Raw genomic sequence first — 23,960 nt, 5'->3', positions numbered from 1 at the left:
GCAGCGGAAGCCGGAAACCCTAACAGAGGGGGAAGGGAGCCACGGGGGATCCATAAGTAGCCGGTCGAGGCCGAGCCCACCTGGGCCCGACGGGTTGAATGGGCCAACGAAGAGGGGGAGGAGGCGGCACTGCGGGGGACCTAACCGGGCCAAAAGAAACTAGAGGGGGAAAGTCAATGATAGACGAGAGAGGGGGAGGAGATGGCCGACCTGGAGGGGCAACAGCGAGAGGCCCAACAAGCCCCCGAGATGGTCCATCCAGCGGCCCAATAGCCAACGGAGCGGCCACCAGATCTAGGTCAAGCGGCACCGACGGCACCAACCGCCCCGGGAGCCCCGCCGCCGCCGGCGCGGCAGACGGGGAAGCACCACAGGAGGAAGATGAAGATGGGGAGCCACCAAGCTCCCCATCAGGGGCGGCACCCAAAAACCCAGAACCAGATGAAGCAGCCGAGCACTTACCGGCCCTGGCCCGACGGCGAGAAACCCGGATCCAGCCAACACCAGGATCCGCAACAACCAGAGGCCGACCCCTCCCTCCAGGAGCAAACTTGCGGGGACGGGGCGCAGGAGGGAGGGCCACTGGTCGTGCCGGAACTGCCGACGAGCAGCAGGGCTAGGGAGGAGCAGAACACAGATCGTCATCATCGGAAGCGAGAGCCCAAAAACGAGATCCCAACGCGGGTAGAGGAGAGGGGGAAGGGGGAAGAGCACCGGCACGCAGGCAGGGGAGCGGGGGAGGGTCACAACAGCGAGGGGAGGGGAGGACGCCCGGGCCGCCACCGGCGACGGGGAGGGGGAAGGAGGGGCGGAGGAGGGCGGAGAGCGCCACGGGCGGGAGGAGGGGGAGGGAGACAGGAGAGCCATTCTCCCAGCGCTGAAACAAACATAGCATACAGACAACAAGAAGGCATGGCAATAATTTCAGAAGTTAAATTCAGAACTTGGCAAAAATTGGACCAACATTTACCACTGCCAGAAATCAAGCACCAGATTGCATTGCTACATAGTAGTAATACAAGAGAAGAACAAGTGGACACACAGACATAAGAAGATGGCAAGAAGCACAATAGAATGGTAGATGTAGCATTGGGGTTGATACCAAGTCCTAATTAAGACAACAAACAGTAGTTCCATCACAGGCGGTCTAACCTTGAATCAACATGTTTCTTACCCGTTACATGGCAAGCCATATCCGAAATAACAAAACAAAGTACTACGTAGACAATAATTAGGGAGCAGTAACTCTTACATAGCAAAAGCATAGCTTTCTTGGCAGCCCCCAGAGCTGAATGAAGATCTTCCCGGCGCCTTGTTGCTAGGCCAATAGCTGAGAATCCTGGCTGTTGATGGTGTAGCTGGAGAGGCGCTGGATCGTCGAGAAAGGAGGGTCACCGACGAGGACAAACTTGTTGCCCTGCTTCACGAAATCTAGAGCTTGAGAGATCCTCTGTATTTTCTTGTCCTTGATGCTGCACTTGCAGATATGAGTGGACGAACCCAGATTTTCAGTGAAGTAGACACAGTTTGCCTCGATGCCCGGGAACTTATCAGCAGGGAGGGCGAAGCATCTGTTGTCACCGATGAAGAGGGCATGGATGCAGATTCTCTTGAAAGGCATGAGCTCACCTGTCTGGATGTCCACTTCAAAAACAAAGGGACTTGGGCCTCCCTGTGGCTTCAAGACGAACAACATGCATGCAAGTCCAACCAGATTCACTATGAAACCCTGGACGCCGTACGCATCCGCAGGTGGATCCTCGAAAGGTAAATCCGCAGGTAGATCCAACCGTAGATCCACCTTTAGACACTCGTGTAAGAAATTTTTCATGGCTGCGGATGATCCCGAGAGGAAGATGTCTAGATAAATACCAGACACGGCCGCCTTCCGACAGAAATAATAAAATGTTGCGAGTTGAGCCGAACAAGTAGTCTCAACCTGGCGGACGAGGAAACTTTCACTGTCAAGAGTGGCCGTATAAATGGTGCGAGATGAGTCGCAGAACAAGCTGAGCTCCAGCGAAGAGTCGCGAAACGGAGCATGCAGCCGGTGAGGGGATTGAGCACAGAAGCGGCATGAGGAGGGCTCCTGTCCGCCAGGACGATGAAGCCGCGGCTGGTGCCCACGACGTAGTAGTCCAGCAGCAGCGGCAGCTTCTGTTGGAAATATGAGCAATTTATCGAATGATTTTATTAACAAAAATACTAGATAAAGCATGACTAATATAGTAGAGATAAAACAAGTCATACGTTCAGACAAAGAGAAGGTAAAGAGCATCTGCATATATGAACTTGAACTAAACATATCTAGAACAAATACTAGATGAAGTTGCATATATGAAGTAGAACCTAACACATGTAGGACGGTAAGTAGAGCAAAGAACTGTGTCATGACATCTAACAGAAAGAGCAAGAACACGTATGGGAAAGAAGCAGTAGAAGTGCTGGACTTGGGGTCGGTGTCCTCGCCCGCCATGTCGTGGAGGAGGTCGTGGACGTCGGGGAAGTAGTCGTCGGCGACCGGATCGTCCGTGATGAAGCAGCCAGTAGCCGCGCTGAGCGCTTCCCAAAAACCTTATCACCCTTCTCCCGTACAGGACTCAAAAGGTGCGGTTTCGGAGGCCTACTGTCCCGACCTACGGTGCACGCCGCAAGCTGGGATGGGGAAGATCGTAGCAGCAGCGCAGTGCTCAGGAACTTGTGGCAAGAGGAGGAAGATGTTCTAGTGCGTCTCTCTGGGAGGAGCGACCTCCCTTTTATAGGCGCAAGAGAAGGAGGCGAAAGGGCAACGACGGGAGGCGAAACGAAGAGACAGAGACGAAGCGAACAGCCAGCAGCTGAAGGGCTGCACCGTTCGCATTCGAACTCCACTTTCGCAAAAAAATCTTTTCATTTTCCGTGTGACCTTTCGTATACCCGTAGTGCGTGGCAAAAATTTAGACATCGGCTCGGATCATTCCCGCAACCCGCAACCTGCGGCGTGTCATGGCGAGGCGGGCGGCGGAGGAGGAGCGCGCGTGGATATCCCTCTTATTCTCATGCTCGTACAAGTTGGGAAAGAACCTCCCTTATAAGGAGGTCCAACTCCCACTAAATTAGCAATGTGGGACTAAACTTTAGTAGTATCCCTTGCCTTGCACAAATGGGCTAAGTGGGCCTCTAGAATTTATTAGGAATTTCTGAAATAGTTATTGGGCTGCCCAAAATAGACTAAATTCCAGCAATCACTGAAATAGTTATTGGGCTGTCCAAAATAGACTAAATTCCAGCAATCCCCCACCAGATCCCAGAGGCACACAGGAATTTGCCTTTGGTTCCAAAACACTGTTTTATATACCGGTACTGCAGTGGAGACTGTTAATTTGAACTTCCACCTAGAACTCTATGCTACACTAGTAAGCAACTTGAACAGTGGACTGGGTCTTGAACTGCAAGTTTTCTACAAATCTAGCTTCACATAAAGCCTTGACCGATACGTGGCTACCGTGGGTCTTCCCCGCGGGTGGAGTTTATGCGTCATACTCCGTGACCTTTCATGAGTTTACTAGAGAGAACCCTACTCTCATAGATTGCGACGTTTGACAATCGAACTCATATAGGTGTGTTCTTCAAAAGATGTTCTGCAGGATAACATCTCTGCTTAAATAAGCCACTTAGAACACATTAAGATATACATCAACCTGCCCTGCAGATTAGGAGAGTATTGCATCTTCATGGAGTGGTATTGTGAATAGTAAGGATACTCTCCTCTCAGTTGACCAGCAGCTTGTCTTCCACATCTAATTCACGGGATCTCCGATCACAAAGAATAGGTTACCACTGTGAACAACTCATATTGTGGGTCTCATACCCATCTCCTTCAATGCATTATCTATCACATTACGTGATAGACCCTTGGTAAAAGGATCTGCCAGAGTTTTAGACGTTTGGATATAATCCAACGCAATAACTCTGGAGTTTTTCATTTTCCTGACAGATTTTAACCTTCTCTGAACGTGTCTTGATGACTTCATGTTATCCTTTGAGCTGCTCACTTTCGTGATCACAGTTTGATTGTCGCAGTTCATAAGGACACCTGGTACAGGTTTCTCAACAACCGGGAAGTCATTCAAGAGCCGGCGAAGCCAATCTGCTTCAACCGTAGCTGTATCTAGTGCTGTGAGTTCTGCTTCCATTGTTGACCTCGTTAAGATGGTCTGCTTGCAAGACTTCCAAGAAACAGCGCCACCTCCATGAGTGAATACATAACCGCTCATGGCCTTTATCTCATCAGCATCTGAGATCCAGTTTGAGTCACTATACCCTTCAAGCACCTTTGGATGCCCGGTGTAGTGAATTCCGTAATTTCCAGTGCCTTTCAAATAACGGAAAACTCTCTCTAGAGCTTTCCAATGCACATCTCCTGGTTTTGAGACAAACCGACTCAGTTTGCTAACAGCAAAAGAGATGTCAGGTCTTGTAGCACTTGCTAAGTACATAAGCGAGCCAATAATCTGAGAATATTTCAATTGATCTCTAGCAATTCTTTGATTCTTTTGAAGTAACACACTCACCTCTTTGATTCTTTTGAAGTAACACACTCGCCTCTTTTGAGAGGGCTTGCAGTCACTATAGCCAAAGCGACTCAAGATCTTTTCCACATAGTGAGATTGAAGCAATGTAATCCCACCATCATCGTCTCTCAACAACTTGATGTTCGGAATGACATCAACCACTCCTAAATCCTTCATCTCAAACAACAAGATAGGAAATCCTTGACCTCCTTAATAACATTCAGATTTGTTCCGAAAATCAGTATGTCATCAACATACAAGCAAAGGATAACTCCCTCGCCCCCACCATGGCGATAGTACACACATTTGTCAGCTTCGTTTACAACAAAGCTTGCGGCTGTTAAAGTTCTTTCAAACTTCTCATGCCACTGTTTGGGTGCTTGCTTGAGTCCATACAAGGACTTTAGCAACTTGCACACTTTTCCTTCCTGACCATCTAGTACAAACCCATCTGGTTGTTCCATATAAATTTCCTCGTCCAACTCTCCATTTAGGAAAGTAGTCTTAACATCCATTTGATGAACGAGAAGACCATGCGAGGCAGCTAGCGAAAGTAGAACTCGAATAGTGGTCAGTCGAGCCACAGGTGAGTAAGTATCAAAGAAGTCTTCACCTTCCTTTTGGGTATAACCCTTAGCCACGAGCCGAGCCTTGTACTTCTCAATAGTACCATCAGCCCTAAGCTTCTTCTTGAATACCCATTTGCATCCTATAGGTTTGCACTTATAAGGACGATCAGTTATCTCTCAGGTTTCGTTCGCCAAGATGGAATCCATCTAGCTACAAACCGCTTCCTTCCAGTAGTCAGCATCTTCAGATGCATAGGCCTCTAAAATAGAACTGGGAGTGTCATCTATGAGATACACAAGAAAATCATCACCAAAAGACTTTGCAGTCCTCTGTCTCTTGCTCCTAGTAGGAACTTCATTTTTCTCCTCCATAGGACTTTCAAAGTGTTCCATCGAAATGGCAGGTTTGGTAATTGTAACTGGTTCCTGATTCGATGAACTAGGCATCTCCTGATTAGATGAGGTAGCCATATCCTTCATGGGAAAGATATCTTCAAAGAAAGTCGCATCATTCGACTCCATGATCGTACCGACATGTATGTCAGGTACCTCAGATTTTATAACCAAGAATCTATAGACAATGCTATGAAAAGCATATCCCAAGAAAACACAATCCACAGTCTTTGGTCCAAGCTTCTGCTTCTTTGGAATTGGAACATTGCGTTTCGCCAAACAACCCCATGTTCGTAGATAAGAGAGTTTTAACCTTTTCTTCTCCCATTCCTCGAATGGAGTTATCTCTTTGTTCTTTGTGGGAACTCGGTTTAGGACATGACATGTAGTCAATATCGCCTCCCCCCACCATGCCTTGGAGAGACCCGAAGTGTCTAACATGGCGTTAACCAAATCTGTTAGAGTACGGTTCTTTCTTTCGGCCACCCCATTTGACTGAGGTGAATGGGGAGGAGTCCTCTCATGGATTACACCATGTTCCACACAAAAAGCATCAAATTCATTGGAAAAATACTCTCCACCACGGTCGGACCTAAGCCTCTTGATTTTTCGATCAAGTTGGTTTTCCACTTTAGCTTTATAGATCTTGAAAAAATTCAAAGCCTCATCCTTAGATTTCAGAAGATACACACGGCAGTATCTAGTGGAGTCATCAATCAACGTCATGAAATATTTCTTTCCACCTTTTGTCAACACACCATTCATTTCACATAGATCTGAATGTATGAGCTCTAGTGGTGCAAGATTTCTTATTTCCGCAGTCGTGTGAGACTTACGAGGTTGCTTAGCTTGCACACACACTTGACACTTAGATCCCTTGACGGTGGTGAAACTAGGGATTAAGTTTGTTGGAAATATGCCCTAGAGGCAATAATAAATTAGTTATTATTATATTTCCTTGTTCATGATAATCGTTTATTATCCATGCTAGAATTGTATTTATAGGAAACTCAGATACATGTGTGAGTACATAGACAACACCATGTCCCTAGTAAGCCTCTAGTTGACTAGCTCGTTGGTCAATAGATGGTTACGGTTTCCTGACCATGGACATTGGATGTCATTGATGACGGGATCACATCATTAGGAGAATGATGTGATGGACAAGACCCAATCCTAAGCCTAGCACAAGATCGTGTAGTTCGTATGCTAAAGCTTTTCTAATGTCAAGTATCATTTCCTTAGACCATGAGATTGTGCAACTCCCGGATACTCTAGGAATGCTTTGGGTGTACCAAATGTCACAACGTAACTGGGTGGCTATAAAGGTGCACTACGGGTATCTCTGAAAGTGTCTGTTGGGTTGGCACGAATCGAGACTGGGATTTGTCACTCCGTGTAACGGAGAGGTATCTCTGGGCCCACTCGGTAGGACATCATCATAATGTGCACAATGTGACCAAGGAGTTGATCACGGTATGATGTGTTATGGAACGAGTAAAGAGACTTGCCGGTAACGAGATTGAACGAGGTATCGGGATACCGACGATCGAATCTCGGGCAAGTATCGTACCGATAGACAAAGGGAATTGTATACGGGATTGATTGAATCCTTGACATCGTGGGTCATCCGATGAGATCATCGTGGAGCATGTGGGAGCCAACATGGGTATCCAGATCCCGCTGTTGGTTATTGACCGGAGAGTTGTCTCGGTCATGTCTGCATGGTTCCCGAACCCGTAGGGTCTACACACTTAAGGTTCGATGACGCTAGGGTTATTAGGAAGACTTGTATGTGATTACCGAATGTTGTTCAGAGTCCCGGATGAGATCCCGGACGTCACGAGGAGTTCCGGAATGGTCCAGAGGTAAAGATTTGTATATGGAAAGTTGTTGTTCGGGTTCCAGGAAAAGTTTAGTTTTTTCCGGTATTGTACCGGCAAGCTTCCGGAAGGTTCCGGAGGATTCTGGAGGGGTCCGGAGGTCCGGAAAATGTTCCGCCTCGTCCAATACAGCAACATGGGCTGTAGGGGGGCTCCCTAGCCTTAATGGGCTAGGGGCACCAGCCCCCCCCCCAAGGCCCATGCGCATGGGAGAGGGGAAACCCTAAAGGGGAGGGCCTCCACTTGACTTGGGAGGCACTCCTCCCCCCTTGGCTGCCGCCCCAACCCTAGATGGGATCTAGGGGGGCCGGCCCCCTCTCTCCCCACCTATAAATAGTGGAGGGGTGGGAGGGCGGCCTAATCCTTGCACCTGGCGTAGCCCCTCCCCTCCAATACCTCTTCTCCTCCGCGTGAGCTTGGCGAAGCCCTGCCGGAGAACTACCACTCCATCACCACCACCACGCCGTCGTGCTGCTGTTGGACTCTCTTCCTCAACCTCTCCCTCCTCCTTGCTGGATCAAGGCGCGGGAGACGTCTCCGTTCCGTACGTGTGTTGAACGCGGAGGTGTCGTCCGTTCGGCGCTAGGATAATCGGTGATTTGGATCACGACGAGTACGACTCCATCAACCCCGTTCTCTTGAACGCTTCCGCTTAGCGATCTACGAGGGTATGTACATGCACTCCCCTTCCCCTCGTTGCTAGATTACTCCATAGATTGATCTTGGTGATGCGTAGAAAATTTTAAATTTCTGCCACGATCCCCAACAGTGGCATCATGAGCTAGGTCTATGCGTAGATTCTATGCACGAGTAGAACACAAAGTAGTTGTGGGCGATGATTTGTTCAATTTGCTTGCCGTTACTAGTCTTATCTTGATTCGGCGGCATTGTGGGATGAAGCAGCCCAGACCGACCTTACACGTACACTTACGTGAGACTGGTTCCACCGACTGACATGCACTTGATGCATAAGGTGGCTGACGGGTGTCTGCCTCTCCCACTTTAGTCGGATCGGATTCGATGAAAACCGTCCTTATGAAGGGTAAATAGAAATTGGCATATCACCGTTGTGGTTTTGCGTAGGTAAGAAACTTTCTTGCTAGAAACCCATAGCAGCCACGTAAAACATGCAACAACAATTAGAGGACGTCTAACTTGTTTTTGCAGGGTTTGCTTTGTGATGTGATATCGCCAAAAGGATGTGATGAATGATATATGTGATGTATGAGATTGATCATGTTCTTGTAATAGGAATCACGACTTGCATGTCGATGAGTATGACAACCGGCAGGAGCCATAGGAGTTGTCTTAATTTATTTATGACCTGCGTGTCAACATAAACGTCATGTAATTACTTTACTTTATTGCTAACCGTTAGCCATAGTAGTAGAAGTAATAGTTGACGAGGCAACTTCATGAGGACACAATGATGGAGATCATGGTGTCATGCCGGTGACGAAGGTGATCATGCCACGCCTCGAAGATGGAGATCAAAGGCGCAAGATGATATTGGCCATATCATGTCACTTTATGATTTGCATGTGATGTTTGTCATGTTTTTGCATCTTATTTGCTTAGAATGACGGTAGCATAAATAAGATGATCCCTCATTAAAATTCAAGGATTGTGTTCCCCCTAAATGTGCACCGTTGCTAAGGTCCGTTGTTCCGAAGCACCACGTGATGATCGGGTGTGATAGGTTCTAACGTTCGCATACAATGGGTGTAAGCCAGATTTACACATGCAATACACTTAGGTTAACTTGACGAGCCTAGCATGTACAGACATGGCCTCGGAACACGGAAGACCGAAAGGTCGAACATGAGTTGTATAGTGGATACGATCAACATGAAGATGTTCACCGATGATGACTAGTCCGTCTCACGTGATGCTCGGACACGGCCTAGTTGACTCGGATCATGTATCACTTAGATGACTAGAGGGATGTCTATCTAAGTGGGAGTTCATTGAATAATTTGATTAGATGAACTTAATTATCATGAACATAGTCAAAAGGTCTTTGCAAATTATGTCGTAGCTCATGCTTTGGTTCTACTGTTTTAGATATGTTCCTAGAGAAAATTTAGTTGAGAGTTGACAGTAGCAATTATGCGGACTAGGTCCGTGAACTGAGGATTGTCCTCATTGCTGCACAGAAGGGCTATGTCCTTAATGCACCGCTCAGTGCGTTGAAACTCGAGCATCGTCTGTAGATGTTGGGAAACATCTAACATACACGTTTTGATGACTACGTGATAGTTCAGTGCGTAATACTAACGGTTTAGAATTGTGGCACCAAAGACGTTTTTGAAACGTCGCAGAACATATGAGATGTTCCAAAGACTGAAATTGGGATTTCAGACTAATGCCCACATCAAGAGGTATGAGACCTCTGACAAGTTTCTTAAGCCTGCAAACTAAGGGAGTAAAGCTCAATCGTTGAGCATGTGCTCAGATTGTCTGAGTACTACAATCGCTTGAATTGAGTGGGAGTTAATCTTCCAGATGAGATAGTGATAGTTCTCCATAGTCACTGCCACCAAGCTATTAGAGCTTAGTGATGAACTATAACACATCAGGGATAGACATGATGATCCTTGAGCAATTCGCGATGTTTGACACCGTGAAAGTAGAAATCAAGTAGGAGCATCAATTGTTGATGGTTAGTAAAAACCACTAGTTTCAAGAAGGGCAAGGGAAAGAAGGGATACTTCATGAGACGGCAAATCAGTTGCTACTCTAGTGAAGAAACCCAAGGTTGAACCAAACCCGAGACTAAGTGCTTCTATAATGAGGGGAACGGTCACTGAAGAAGAACTACCCTAGATACTTGGTAGATGAGAAGGCTGGCAAGGTCGACAGAAGTATTTTGAATATACATTATATTATTGTGTACTTTATTGGTACTCCTAGTAGCACCAGGGTAATAAATACCGGTTCCATTGCTAAGTGTTAGTAACTCGAAATAAAAGGCTACGGAGACTAGCTAAAGGTGAGATGACGATATGTTGGAAGTGTTTCCAAGGTTGATGTGATCAAACATCGCACGCTCCCTCTACCATAGAGATTGGTGTTAAACCTAAATAATTGTTATTTTGTGTTTGGTTGAGCATAGACATGATTGGATTATGTTTATCGCCATACGGTTATTCATTTAAGGAGAACAATGGTTACTCTGTTTACTTGAATAATACCTTCAATGGTCTTGCACCTAAAATAAATGGTTTATTGAATCTCGATCATAGTGATACACATGTTCATGCCAAAAGATATAAGATTGTAATGATAGTACCACATACTTGTGGCACTGCCATTTGAGTCATGATGGTATAAAACGCATGAAGAAGCTCGATGTTGATGGATCTTTGGACTCACTCGTTTTTGAAAAGATTGAGACATGCGAACCATGTCTATTGGTAGATATGCATGAAGAAACTCCATACAGATGGATCATTTGGACTCACTTGATTTTGAATCACTTGAGACATGCAAATCATACCACATGGGCAAGATGACTGAAAGGCCTTGTTTTCAGTAAGATGGAACAAGAAAGCAACTTGTTGGAAGTAATACATTTTGATGTGTGCAGTCCAATGAGTGCTGAGGCACGTAGTGGATATCGTTATGTTCTTACTTCATAGATGATTTGAGTAGATGCTAAGTATATTTACTTGATGAAACACAAGTCTGAATTATTGAAAGGTTCAAGTAATTTCAGAGTGAAGTTGAAGATCGTCGTGACAAGATGATGAAATGTCTATGATATGATCATAGAGATGAATATCTGAGTTACGAGTTTGGCACATAATTAAGACATTATGGAAATTGTTTCACAACTAATACCGCCTGGAACACCATAGTGTGATGGTGTGTCCGAACATCATAACTACACCCTATTGGATATGGTGCATACCATGATGTCTCTTATCGAATTACCACTATCGTTTATGGGTTAGGCATTAGAGACAACCACATTCACTTTAAATAGGGCACCACACAATTCCGTTGAGACAACACCGTATGAACTATGGTTTAGAAAAACCTAAGATGTTGTTTCTTAAAAGTTTGGGGTTGCGACGCTTATGTGAAAAGGTTTCGGGCTGATAAGCTCGAACCCAAAGCGGATAAATGCATCTTCATAGAATACCCAAAAATAGTTGGGTGTACCTCCTATTTCAGATCCGGAAGCAAGAGTGATTGTTTCTAGAAACGGGTCCTTTCTCGAGGAAAAGTTTCTCTCGAAAGAATTGAGTGGGAGGACGGTGGAGACTTGATGAGGTTATTGAAACGTCACTTCAACTAGTGTGTAGCAGGGCACATGAAGTTGTTCCTGTGGCACCTACACCAATTGAAGTGGAAGCTTATGATAGTAATCATGAAACTTCGGATCAAGTCACTACCAAACATCATAGGTCGACAAGGACGTGTACTACTTCAGAGTGGTGCGTAATCCTGTCTTGGAAGTCATGTTGCTAGACAACAATGAACCTACGAGCTATGGAGAAGCGATGGTGGGCCCGGATTCTGATGAATGGCTCGAGAACATAACATCCAAGAAAGGATCCATGTATAAAACAAAGTATAGACTTTGAAAGAACTACTTGATGGTCGTAAGGCTGTTGGGTGCAGATGGATTTTAAAAGGAAGACGGACAATGATGGTAAGTGTCACCATTAAGAAAGCTCGACTTGTCATTAAGATGTTTCCCGACAAGTTCAAGGAGTTGACTACGATGAGACTTTCTCACTCGTAGCGATTGTAAGAGTCTGTTGGAATTATGTTAGCAGTTACTGCATTATTTATGAAATCTTGCAGATAGGATGTCAAAACATTGTTTCATCGACGTTTATCTTGAGGAAAGCTTGTATGTGATACATCCAGAAGGTTTTCTCAATCCTGAAAGATGCTAACAAGTATGCAAAGCTCTAGCAACCCTTCTAAGGACTGGAGTAAGCATCTCGGAGTTGGAATGTACGCTTTGATGAGATGATCAAAGATTTTGGGTTTATACAAAGTTTATGAGAAACTTGTATTTCCAAAGAAGTGAGTGGGAGCACTATAGAATTTCTGATGAATATATGTTGTTGATTAGAAATGATGTAGAGTTTCTGGAAAGCACATAGGGTTATTTGAAAAGTGTTTTTCAATGGAAAACCTGGATTAAGCTACTTGAACATTGAGCATCCAGATCTATAAGGATAGATCAAAACCGCTTAATAGTACTTTCAAACAAACACATACCATGACAAAATTTTGAAGGAGTTCAAAAATAGATCGACAAAGAAGGAGTTCTTGGCTGTGTTATAAGGTATGAGTATTGAGTAAAACTCAAGACCTGACCACGGCAGAATAGAGAGAAAGGACGAAGGTCGTCCCCTATGCTTTAGACGTAGGCTCTAAAGTATGCTATGTACCGCACCTGAAGTGTGCCAAGCCATGAGTCAGTCAAGGGGTACAAGTGTGATCTAGGAATGGATCATAGGACAACGGTCAAGGTTATCCTTAGTAACTAGTGGACTAAGGAATTTTCTCGATTATGGAGGTGGTAAAAGAATTCGCCGTAAAGGGTTACGCCGATGCAATCTTTGACACTAATCTGGATGATTCTGAGTAGTAAACCGGATTCGTATAGTAGAACAGTTATTTGGAATAGCTCTAAATAGAGCGTGGTAGCTGCATCTACAAGATGACATAGAGATTTGTAAAGCACACACGGATCTGAAAGGTTCAGACCCGTTGACTATAGCATCTCTCACAAGAATAACATGATCAAACCCAGAACTCGTTGAGTGTTAATCACATGGTAATGTGGACTAGATTATTGACTCTAGTAAACTCCTTGGGTGTTAGTCACATGGGGATGTGACCTTGAGTGTTAATCACACAGCGATGTGAACTGGATTATTGACTCTAGTGCAAGTGGGAGATTGTTGGAAATATGCCCTAGAGGCAATAATAAATTAGTTATTATTATATTTCCTCGTTCATGATAATCGTTTATTATCCATAATAGAATTGTATTGATAGGAAACTCAGATACATGTGTGGATACATAGACAACACCACTACAAGAAATCTGGTAATCCATGACGGATTTCTGGTGACGTTCCCGAAATCCGTCACAGAGATCGTCATAGATCAGCAAGATGCGAATGGCACCCCAAAACACTAGCTCTTAATGACGGACATCGAAGGCCGTCACGAAAATCGTCATGAATCAACAAGTTGTGCTCGTTTTTCCTTTCTTTATGCACCATCTGATCCGTCATGGATGGCTCCTTATGATGTGTCGTTTGTGCCTCCTTATTTGGTCCACTTGTCAGCCGGTCAACATTATATAGAAGTTGGAAAGAAAACATTATATAGAAGCTGGAAAGAAAAGGGAGGGGGCGCGCGGAACTTTAACAGAGCGCGCGGCGATGCAAAATTTCGAGAAGCCAACGCGGCAGGGTGGAAAATTTTCGACCTAGCCCTTTTTAACTCCACGGCCACACACACACACCTAACCCTAGCTCCCATCCTCTCCTCCCGTTCCCTCGGCCGCCGCCACTCCACCAATATCCGTCTGCCGGTGCCGGCGCCGGCGCAGAACATGCCTTACCTCTCCCGATCCACCACTCCGCTCTCTTCTCCGCTCTATATGCCTCAGCCCCCTCCTCATCTTTCCCCTCGCCATGGCCACGAGCCCATACACCCCGGTCCAGATCACGGCCTCGATCTGTGGCGGCAGTAGTGGCAGCGGGACCGACTGCTGTGGCTGGACGATGGTCGACGTCGTCCATTACCTCCCGTCGCACATCAATCTGCCTTCTTCGGTCGCAGTCGAGCATCGCACATGCCGTGCCGAACCCAATGATGCACTGGCCATCTCAACCAGATCCACGCCAATGAGAAGGCCAAGGTGGAGGTAGTGGGGCCGTGCTCGTTATTTTCTGCAACCGGATTTGGAAGTTGCTAATGTCCCGTGCGGCAGCCACGGATCCATTTTCGGTCGACGCCGAGCACTGGCGAGGTACAGGTGGCGCCGCTGGCACGATGCAGTGTACAGGGGCGCCGACGCCATGGAGATGGCCACTGGCTTCTTCCTGCCGCGCTGCAGCGACGGGCGCCGCCTCCTCGGCTTTGCCCCAGTCCTCCCGCCCTGCACTTAGGTGCTGCTACTCGTAGCCATCTCGGTGGGTGAGTTTATCCCCTTGAAGCTCTGATCTTACCTACTGCAGGGTTAGTAGATTGGTCGGTGGAACATTTGTATTCTTTCAAAATTTGTTGGTGATGTCAGTCTTTATCTGCTTAGTTATTTCTACGTACATGTGTACTAGATAGGTTATGGGTATATGTGCACTAGATATGTTCTGTTTCTTTGTACTCTGGAATTGGAAGATATATTGTTTTAGCGAATGCAAGTCTGTATGTCATGGTCCTGTCATCGATCTGCAGGCATAAGTCCTTGTCATGTAGTTTGTCCATGTGTCCTATATATCCACTCTTCTTCCTTGCATATGAGGAGGGGTTCGTCAATATGTATTTCATGTCTGGCTCTGATTGGATTTAGATTGGCCTGGTATTGGATTTAGATTGTTTTGCGTGCATTAATTGGCCTGGTATTGGATTTGAGTGCATTAAAATTGCCCTGATATTATATTCATATTGTTTGAGTACACATTGCCCTGGTAAATAGATTTAGATCTCATGTATATGTGCTGAGTAATGTTACTGATCCAAGGGATGCTCTTATGCAACGGTCCTCATGTGTTAGGCTGTAGTATATTGTGTAGTTGTCTTACTCCTGTATGCTGGTTATTTTGGTACTTAAATGGGTGGTGTGGCAAACTATGCTTCATATGGCATTTTCATTGAATTAATGTGATTGCACTATTTCACAGTTCGGGAATGGCTTTCTTGGAGATTGGTGTTGCAGCATTTCTACTTGAAGGAAATGAAGCCAGTGGTCATGATCTCTTTGGCGCAGAACTTAATTTGTTATCTCTGAAGCTATAGCAAGTATTGATGAACTGCTCAAGGTATGTTACTGCTCGGTCTTTATGATGTAGCCAGATTTTTTGTAATTTTGTGATGTACTTGCATGCTTCATTCTTAATTCAGATATATTGTGTTGCTGATCCTTCCCTCGCTGGACGTGCCCTGAGATACACGACGTGCTCTTAATTAAGATATACTGTATCGGAGTATGAATCTGTTGTGTGAGAAGCCTGTTTTGTTTAGCATCAGGGCATACCAATTCATTCATTAATTTGACATATATGTTCTGTTCAGCACGATAATGGTAGATTTGGCATGTGAAACTCCATGTCTGCGTAGATGTTTTTCTAGCACGAACTGACAGTTTATATTATCACCAAAATGTATACAAGATTTTTACATGGTGGTTTACAAGCTGGTCTCTCCTAGTCTCTAAACTAGCCCAGGAGATTGGCAAGAGTCAATGAGACACAGGGAGGATAAGCTAATTGCTAGGTTACATAGTTGGAGAATCTCTCCACAAAATGGACTAGAGAGGGTTAACCCTGTGAGCTAGTAGTGCAAAGTCCTTGAATCTCTCTTTCCATGCTTCATGGGAAGGGGAGTATATCCTTTCGAATATTTTCCCGTTCCGCTCTTTCCAGATGCTCCATGCCGACGTTATAAATATTTCCATGAACATTTGGCCAGTCCACCCCCTTTTTCCCAGGTGAAGTAGGTGTAGCCCTGAACTATTCAGCATCTTTTATGATATTGGGGGAGCCAAACCGAACACCCAGTTTTTCCCAGCATCTTTTATTGAAGGCGCAAGCGAAGAATAAATGTTCTACTGTTTCATCATCTCCACTCCCACACATCACACAACAAGCATCGCTGTTTATGTTGAAATGCTGTGTAGATGTTTCAGGCAATTAATTTGCTCTTGTTGAAGGCATCGTACATTCTTGTACCTGACAGTGTGCGTGGCAATATGAAATGTTTAATACTCCCTCCGATCCAAATTAATTGATGCTAGTTTAGTAAAAAGTTAGTAAAACTTTGTACTAGACCAGCGTCAATTAATATGTATTGGAGGGGAGTAGTTGATTTCTTCACATTCAACGGGATTGGAGTGCACATGGAGCTCTACTTGTGGAATATACGCTCTCTGCTTTCCTTTTCCACAACTACAGTTCACAATTCAAGTCTTTCTGCTATGGTAGTACACGCCGGTGATATTATTTAAGAATTGTACTGTGCATCAGACATAACTATAAATTTGTTGATCTGACGTACGTGTAGCAACAAAAATGCTTATGATTCCTTGAGTAGTCTATGTGACGTAGTGCGTGTGTGCTTTAGGGACCAGGGATCCCATAACCTGATGACAACCATTGCAAATTCGTATCCATATTTATTTATGAGTAACAAAAATCACTTGCCTGTTGTTGGTTTATGAACCCCAGTGTGTTCCAACACCTCTGTACCATGTTTATCAACACTGCAACAATAGTATCCCCAGTGCTAGAATGCATGGATACTTCATGGAACTCGCGTATCCTTATTGGATCCATTTTAAAATTGTTTGAGTGCAATATAGAAGAACCAAATAATTCACATTTTGTTCTTGAACTCATTGCAGGTGCATCTCTCTAGCTTGTTAAACAATTGATTGGTAAAAGGTAAAAGGACTAAGATTCACATAGCTACGCCGCAGGTAATTGTCCATCTTCCACAGTGAAAGTATTTCTTCTATTGATCATGATATTCAATGGAGCTTGGAGCATGGTAATTAATATGTAATCATTTTATATCTAACTTGACTTTTCCACGGAGTAATCCAACCAAAGGTTTTAACTAAAAGTGATTGTGATGGCTCTACATGTATCCACATAAATATTAACAAAATAAAAATTATCTTATTAATTAAAAAGGATTAATCTCAAGATTCATGATGTAGTCCATCAAGATTATATGTTGTTCGTATAACACGTTCCTATAACATGTTCATATAACAAAAGTATTTGATGTAACATGATAATTGTAGTTTAGAGACCATGGTTTGTTCGTATAGAAACCTGAGCTTGCTTGCTTCTACAATTAACTTTCAAGATGTAATTGTCCATTATTGAGCATGGTCATTGGAAAATGTTGTCTACTTATAAACTAACTGAAGAATATTATATTTTTTTAGAAATAAATTGAAGAATAGTTAATATGTGAAACAAGAACTCACAGGGGCCATGTTGTTGGGAGATGCGCAGTGCTCGGACATGTTAATTTTTGAGGTTGTCTTAACGTTTGTGAATGCGCAGGCAATGTCAACCATGGGTTGAGGCGAGACTTTGGTGCATATAAGGTTCTCCCTCAGATGATGACAGCATGGATGGTCGGATCTGTGTCCAGCGAGCACTATGGATGGCTGAATATGCATCCAGCGAGCGCCAAGCCTGGTGGTGGTGTATGCAGAATTAGCATAGGGGTTTGTAGATTTTAGTTTCTTGTGTTTTGCTAGTCCATATGGATGTATTATCTGGAAATATATGTAATTTTAAGGTTTTGTATAAAAAATCTGCTTATGTTTATGATTTTTTCTTTTAGTTAATGACATGAGTTTATATTGTTGAGAAAATAGAATTTCCATGGGCCATGAGAAAATGAGATGGGCTAGTCGTTTGGATTGAAACTAGTGGGCCTTGGACGTACTGAAACATTAATGGGCCAACATTTTAATTGGGCTGATTACTACAGTGGTGTTGGTCTTGGATGGAGCTAAAATTTAATGAGTTGAAAATCTTATTGGGCCGATTACTTCATGGGCTGCCATGTCAGATCCAGGTCAGATGCTGATGTGGCAGACAAGTTAACGTCATCATGAGCACGTCAGTTTAGTGTTGTCCATGACGGTTAAGAACTGTCATGGTCCGTGACGGTTCTCAATGATCCGTCATGGAGCGTACCATGTTCAAATTATGACGCGATATACATGACGGATTTCAGGTCCATCACGTATGCCCTCTCATGACAATTTTGCGCAGGTCCATGGCGGATTAGAACTGTCATGTATTAACAGATTTCTTGTAGTGCACCATGTCCCTAGTAAGCCTCTAGTTGACTAGCTCGTTGGTCAATAGATGGTTATGGTTTCCTGACCATGGACATTGGATGTCATTGATGACGAGATCACATCATTAGGAGAATGATGTGATGGACAAGACCCAATCCTAAGCCTAGCACAAGATCGTGTACTTCGTATGCTAAAGCTTTTCTAATGTTAAGTATCATTTCCTTAGACCATGAGATTGTGCAACTCCCGGATACCGTAGGAATGCTTTGGGTGTACCAAACGTCACAACGTAACTGGGTGGCTATAAAGGTGCACTGCGGGTATCTCCGAAAGTGTCTGTTGGGTTGGCACGAATCGAGACTGGGATTTGTCACTCCGTGTAATGGAGAGGTATCTCTGGGCCCACTCGGTAGGACATCATCATAATGTGCACAATGTGACCAAGGAGGTTGATCACGGGATGATGTGTTACGGAACGAGTAAAGAGACTTGCCGGTAACGAGATTGAACAAGGTATCGGGATACCGACGATCGAATCTCGGGCAAGTATCGTACCAGACAAAGGGAATTGTATACGGGATTGATTGAATCCTTGACATCGTGGTTCATCCGATGAGATCATCGTGGAGCATGTGGGAGCCAACATGGTATCCAGATCCCGCTTGTTGGTTATTGACCGGAGAGTTGTCTCGGTCATGTCTGCATGTTCCCGAACCCGTAGGGTCTACACACTTAAGGTTCGATGACGCTAGGGTTATTAGGAAGACTTGTATGTGATTACCGAATGTTGTTCGGAGTCCCGGATGAGATCCCGGACGTCACGAGGAGTTCCGGAATGGTCCGGAGGTAAAGATTTATATATGGAAAGTTGTTGTTCGGGTTCCGGGAAAAGTTCGGTTTTTCCGGTATTGTACCGGGAAGCTTCCGGAAGGTTCCGGAGGGTCCGGAGGTCCGGAAAATGTTCCACCACGTCCAATACAGCAGCATGGGCTGTAGGGGGCTCCTAACCCTTAATGGGCCAAGGGCACCAGCCCCCCCCAAGGCCCATGCGCATGGGAGAGGGGAAACCCTAAGGGGGAGGGCCTCCACTTGACTTGGGAGGCACTCCTCCCCCCCTTGGCCGCCGCCCCCAACCCTAGATGGGATCTAGGGGGGCCGGCCCCCTCTCTCCCCACCTATAAATAGTGGAGGGGTGGGAGGGCGGCCACACCCTTGAACCTGGCGCAGCCCCTCCCCTCCAATACCTCTCCTCCTCCGCGTGAGCTTGGCGAAGCCCTGCCGGAGAACTGCCACTCCATCACCACCACGCCGTCGTGCTGCTGTTGGACTCTCTTCCTCAACCTCTCCCTCCTCCTTGCTGGATCAAGGCGGGAGACGTCTCCGTTCCGTACGTGTGTTGAACGCGGAGGTGCCGTCCGTTCGCGCTAGGATCATCGGTGATTTGGATCACGACGAGTACGACTCCATCAACCCCGTTCTCTTGAACGCTTCCGCTCGCGATCTACAAGGGTATGTAGATGCACTCCCCTTTCCCTCGTTGCTAGATAACTCCATAGATTGATCTTGGTGATGCGTAGAAAATTTTAAATTCTGCTACGTCCCAACTAAGTTCAACTTCACTAGTCGTGACATGCAACCAAAGTTAACATGACAAAGACGTGAATGCCACACATTGGATTCACTATTGTTGCAAATATGATTAACAACTTTATTGCAAACGTCTGATAAGGATAAACGAAACAAGCCTCCTGACTCATAGCCTTTACCAACAAAGGTTCCATACTTGGATATTACAAATTTATTCGACTCAAAGACAAGCTTGTAGCCATCTCTACACAGAAGAGATCCGCTAACAAGATTTTTATTGACGGAGGGGACATAATGCACGTTCTTCAGCCGCACGATCTTCCCCGAAGTAAACTTCAGATCGACCGTGCCAACACCACGAACAGAAGCACTTGAACCGTTGCCCATCAGCACGGTTGAAGTCCCTGCGGTCTGATAAGACGAAAACATGGAAATATCACCGCATACATGCACATTAGCACCCGTGTCAATCAACCAGTCAGGAGAATGACATACTGAAAGAATAGTGGGAAATATACCATACCCAGCATCCTTCTTGTCAGTGTCTCCAATGACAACATTAGCGGTCTTGCCGCCTTTCCTAGGATGACGCTTGTTATAGCGATTAGGGCAACTAGGAGCCCAATGATCAGGATCCCCACACACATGACAAGAACCTTTCTTCTTGCCATTCTTCTTCTTGAAGTTTGTGTGTTGCACAACCTTGTTCTTCCCATCAAACTTTGCTTTTCCTTCAAACTTGCCCTTGTTCTTGAACTTGTGGGGCTGGAAGTTCTGCTTCTGTACCACATTGGCACTAGATCCTCCCTCAATACCTCGAGCACGTGTGTCCTTTGCTCTCGCCTTTTCTTCCACATCAAGAGTGCCAATGAGATCCGGGACGGAAAACTCTTGCCTCTTATGCTTCAGCAAGGTAGCAAAGTTCCTCCATGAAGGAGGAAGCTTAGTGATGATACCTCCGGCAATAAACTTGTCCGGTAGCATACAACTGAAGTGCTCAAGTTCTCTAGCAAATGACTGTATCTCATGAGCTTGCTCAACCACGGAGCGCTCTTCAGTCATCCTGTAATCATAGAATTGCTCCATGATGTACAGCTCAATGCCAGCATCCGAGACCCCAAACTTGGCCTTGAGTGCATCCCACATATCTTTTCCATTATCAATTGACGCATAAGCATCAACTATGTTCTCACCAAGAACACTCAAGAGAGCAGCCTTAAACAGAGTATCCATTTTCTGAAAAGCTTGTGCCTGTTGAGCATCAATCTCTCCTTCAGGTTTGCCGAGAGTGGTTTCATAGCAACTCATGGTTTGAAACCATAAGACTGCTCTCACACGCCACCTCTTATAGTGGATACCCACAAACATAGGAGGTCTCATGGAGGCAGCAAAACCACTCAGGGTAAATTGCCTATAATAAGGTTTTTGGATTGTTGGAAATATGAGCAATTTACCGAATGATTTTATTAACAGAAATACTTGATAAAGCATGACTAATATAGTAGAGATAAAACAAGTCATGCGTTTAGATAGAGAGAAGGTAAAGAGCATCTGCATATATGAACTTGAACTAAACACATCTAGAACAGATACTAGATGAAGTTGCATATATGAAGTAGAACCTAACACATGTAGGACGGAATGTAGAGCAAAGAACTCTGTCATGACATCTAACAGAAAGAGCAAGAACACATACGGGACAGCAGCAGTAGAAGTGCTGGACTTGGGGTCGGTGTCCTCGCCCGCCATGTTGTGGAGGAGGTCGTGGACGTCGGGGAAGTAGTCGTCGGTGACCGGATCGTCCGTGATGAAGCAGCCAGTAGCCGCGCTGAGCGCTTCACAAAAACCTTATCACCCTTCTCCCGTACAGGACTCAAAAGGTGCAGTTTCGGAGGCCTACTGTCCCGACCTGCGGTGCACGCCGGAAGCCGAGATGGGGAAGATCGTAGCAGTAGCGCAGTGCTCAGGAACTTGTGGCGAGAGGAGGAAGAGGTTCTGGTGCGTCTCTCTGGGAGGAGCGACCTCCCTTTTATAGGTGCAAGAGAAGGAGGCGAGACGAAGAGACAGAGACGAAGCGAACACCCAGCAGCCGAAGGGCTGCACCGTTCGCATTCGAACTCCACTTTCGCAAAAAAAATCTTTTTAGTTTCCGTGTGACCTTTCGTATACCCGTAGCGCGTGGCAAAAATTTAGACACCGGCTCGGCTCATTCCCGCAACCTACGGCGCGGCGAGGCGGGCGGTGGAGGAGGAGCGCGCGTGGATATCCCTCTTGTTCTCATGCTCGTACAAGTGGGGAAAGAACCTCCCTTATAAGGAGATCCAACTCCCACTAAACTAGCAATGTGGGACTAAACTTTAGTAGTATCCCTTGCCTTGCATAAATGGGCTAAGTGGGCCTCTAGGATTTATTAGGAATTTCTGAAATAGTTATTGGGCTGCCCAAAATAGACTAAATTCCAGCAATCACTGAAATAGTTATTGGGCTGCCCAAAATAGACTAAATTCCAGCAGCTTCTTGCGGACAATGCGGCCGGTGGCGGTGTTCACCAACACCCGCGTGTCGTCGCTCTGGAAGTCGTCGTCCAGGACCATCCAATGTAGCGGCTGGAAGCAACGGAAGCAGGGCTCCCGAGTGTCTCTCCTGGGGTCGCCGGTGGCGGCGCGCCAGCTTGGGCAGACGGAGCGGAAGCACATGTAGTAGTCGACGTCGTTGGTGTAGAGGAAGCACTTGGCGATGCGGCGGACGAGATCGTCCGGGAGCGTTGACCATTTGGACCAGTTTGCGGCCGCCGTGGCCGGGACCGCCGGCGAGCTCTCCATGTCCAAGGGCGTCGGAAGTTCATCCGCCATTGCTGCACGCTCCAATGCCTCTCAATCTGCAGAAAACAAAGGGAGATGCAGCGTGAAGTGAAGTGAAAAGCAAGAATCGCACAAAGAGATGAATCAGGTAGGATTCAGTGGCTACCAGATCAGATCTAGGGAAGAAGAAGAAGAACAAGAGCGGAGGAGCAGAATGGCCCACCCAAATGCAAATGCAGAGAGTAATGAAGCCGAGAGAAGTAGGACGAAGTGGGTGGGGAGCGAGGGGCAACTGGTCTTGAAGAATTGACGCACGCCACCACCAGCTCAGACCCGTCCCGTCCAATTCATTGCCTCGCCCAAACGATGGGATATGGGGGCTGTTTGGTTGGTGCCCTGAGCACCATGCCTGAGAAAATTACGTGCCTGAGTGTAGCCTGAGATTTTTGTGCTTTTAACTTGACTAGGCAGCTCCGGCCAAGTGTTGTTTGGTTCGTGCCTAAGCCTGAGAAAATAAAGAATGGTATGATGCAATGATTGCTAGCTGCATGCAACATGGGTGAAGCACTAAAGTACACTGATCAACCATTAAAATATATTTGCATGTGCGTGCCTGAAGCTCAGGCCTCCGATTTGGGTGGCCCGACTCCGGCTAATTGTGTGCCCGTGTGCTCAGGTCAGGCTAGCTATAAGAGTGCTCAGGCTGCCAACCAAACAAGGTTCAGGCTAGTGTCCGGCTTCCCTCTGGCATGCAGATTTTTCTCAGGGTCGCAACCAAACAGCCCCCTGATGCACCGGGCCTCAGGAAACTCCACCGCGCGACTCAAAACAGACGTCTGTTTTGTCCGGATTCTATCCGTTTGACAGGGAATTAGGGTCGTGTTCGGACGTGTCCTGGAATGCGGTGGCCGTGCGCACAGCGCGTGGCCGCATCCCTTTTTCCTCATCCTGTCCGCGTCTATTTAAAAAACCAAAAGCAGCGTTTCAAATGCCAAGCCCTAGTTCAGGCCAACGGCCCCGGTTCATCTCGCCGACAACAGAGCCAGCGGCCTACACGTCCATCACCGGCATCAACCAGCGACCGGCAACACAGCCAGCCTCCAAAATTAATAGTTGTTCTCGCCGGCAACACAGCCAGCGGCCGGCAA

The 23,960-nt window shown here is 46.0% G+C and overlaps 1 long non-coding RNA gene and 1 pseudogene across 1 annotated transcript; one reads left to right on the top strand and one right to left on the bottom strand.

Moving 5' to 3' along the window:
* Positions 1 to 1,318: 1,318 nt before the first annotated feature.
* On the bottom strand, positions 1,319 to 22,863 carry LOC125547170 (annotated as a pseudogene).
* Positions 13,915 to 18,051, top strand: LOC125549146. Its single transcript, XR_007301268.1, has 4 exons — positions 13,915 to 14,577; positions 15,282 to 15,419; positions 17,000 to 17,074; positions 17,673 to 18,051. It is a non-coding gene; the product is annotated as an uncharacterized LOC125549146 (long non-coding RNA).
* Positions 22,864 to 23,960: the final 1,097 nt, after the last annotated feature.

The sequence above is a fragment of the Triticum urartu genome, chromosome 3 (assembly GCF_003073215.2).
Source record: "Triticum urartu cultivar G1812 chromosome 3, Tu2.1, whole genome shotgun sequence".
NCBI lineage: Eukaryota > Viridiplantae > Streptophyta > Magnoliopsida > Poales > Poaceae > Triticum > Triticum urartu.
Note: the sequence above shows the minus strand (reverse complement) of the source record. Positions and strands in the feature narration are given on the sequence as shown.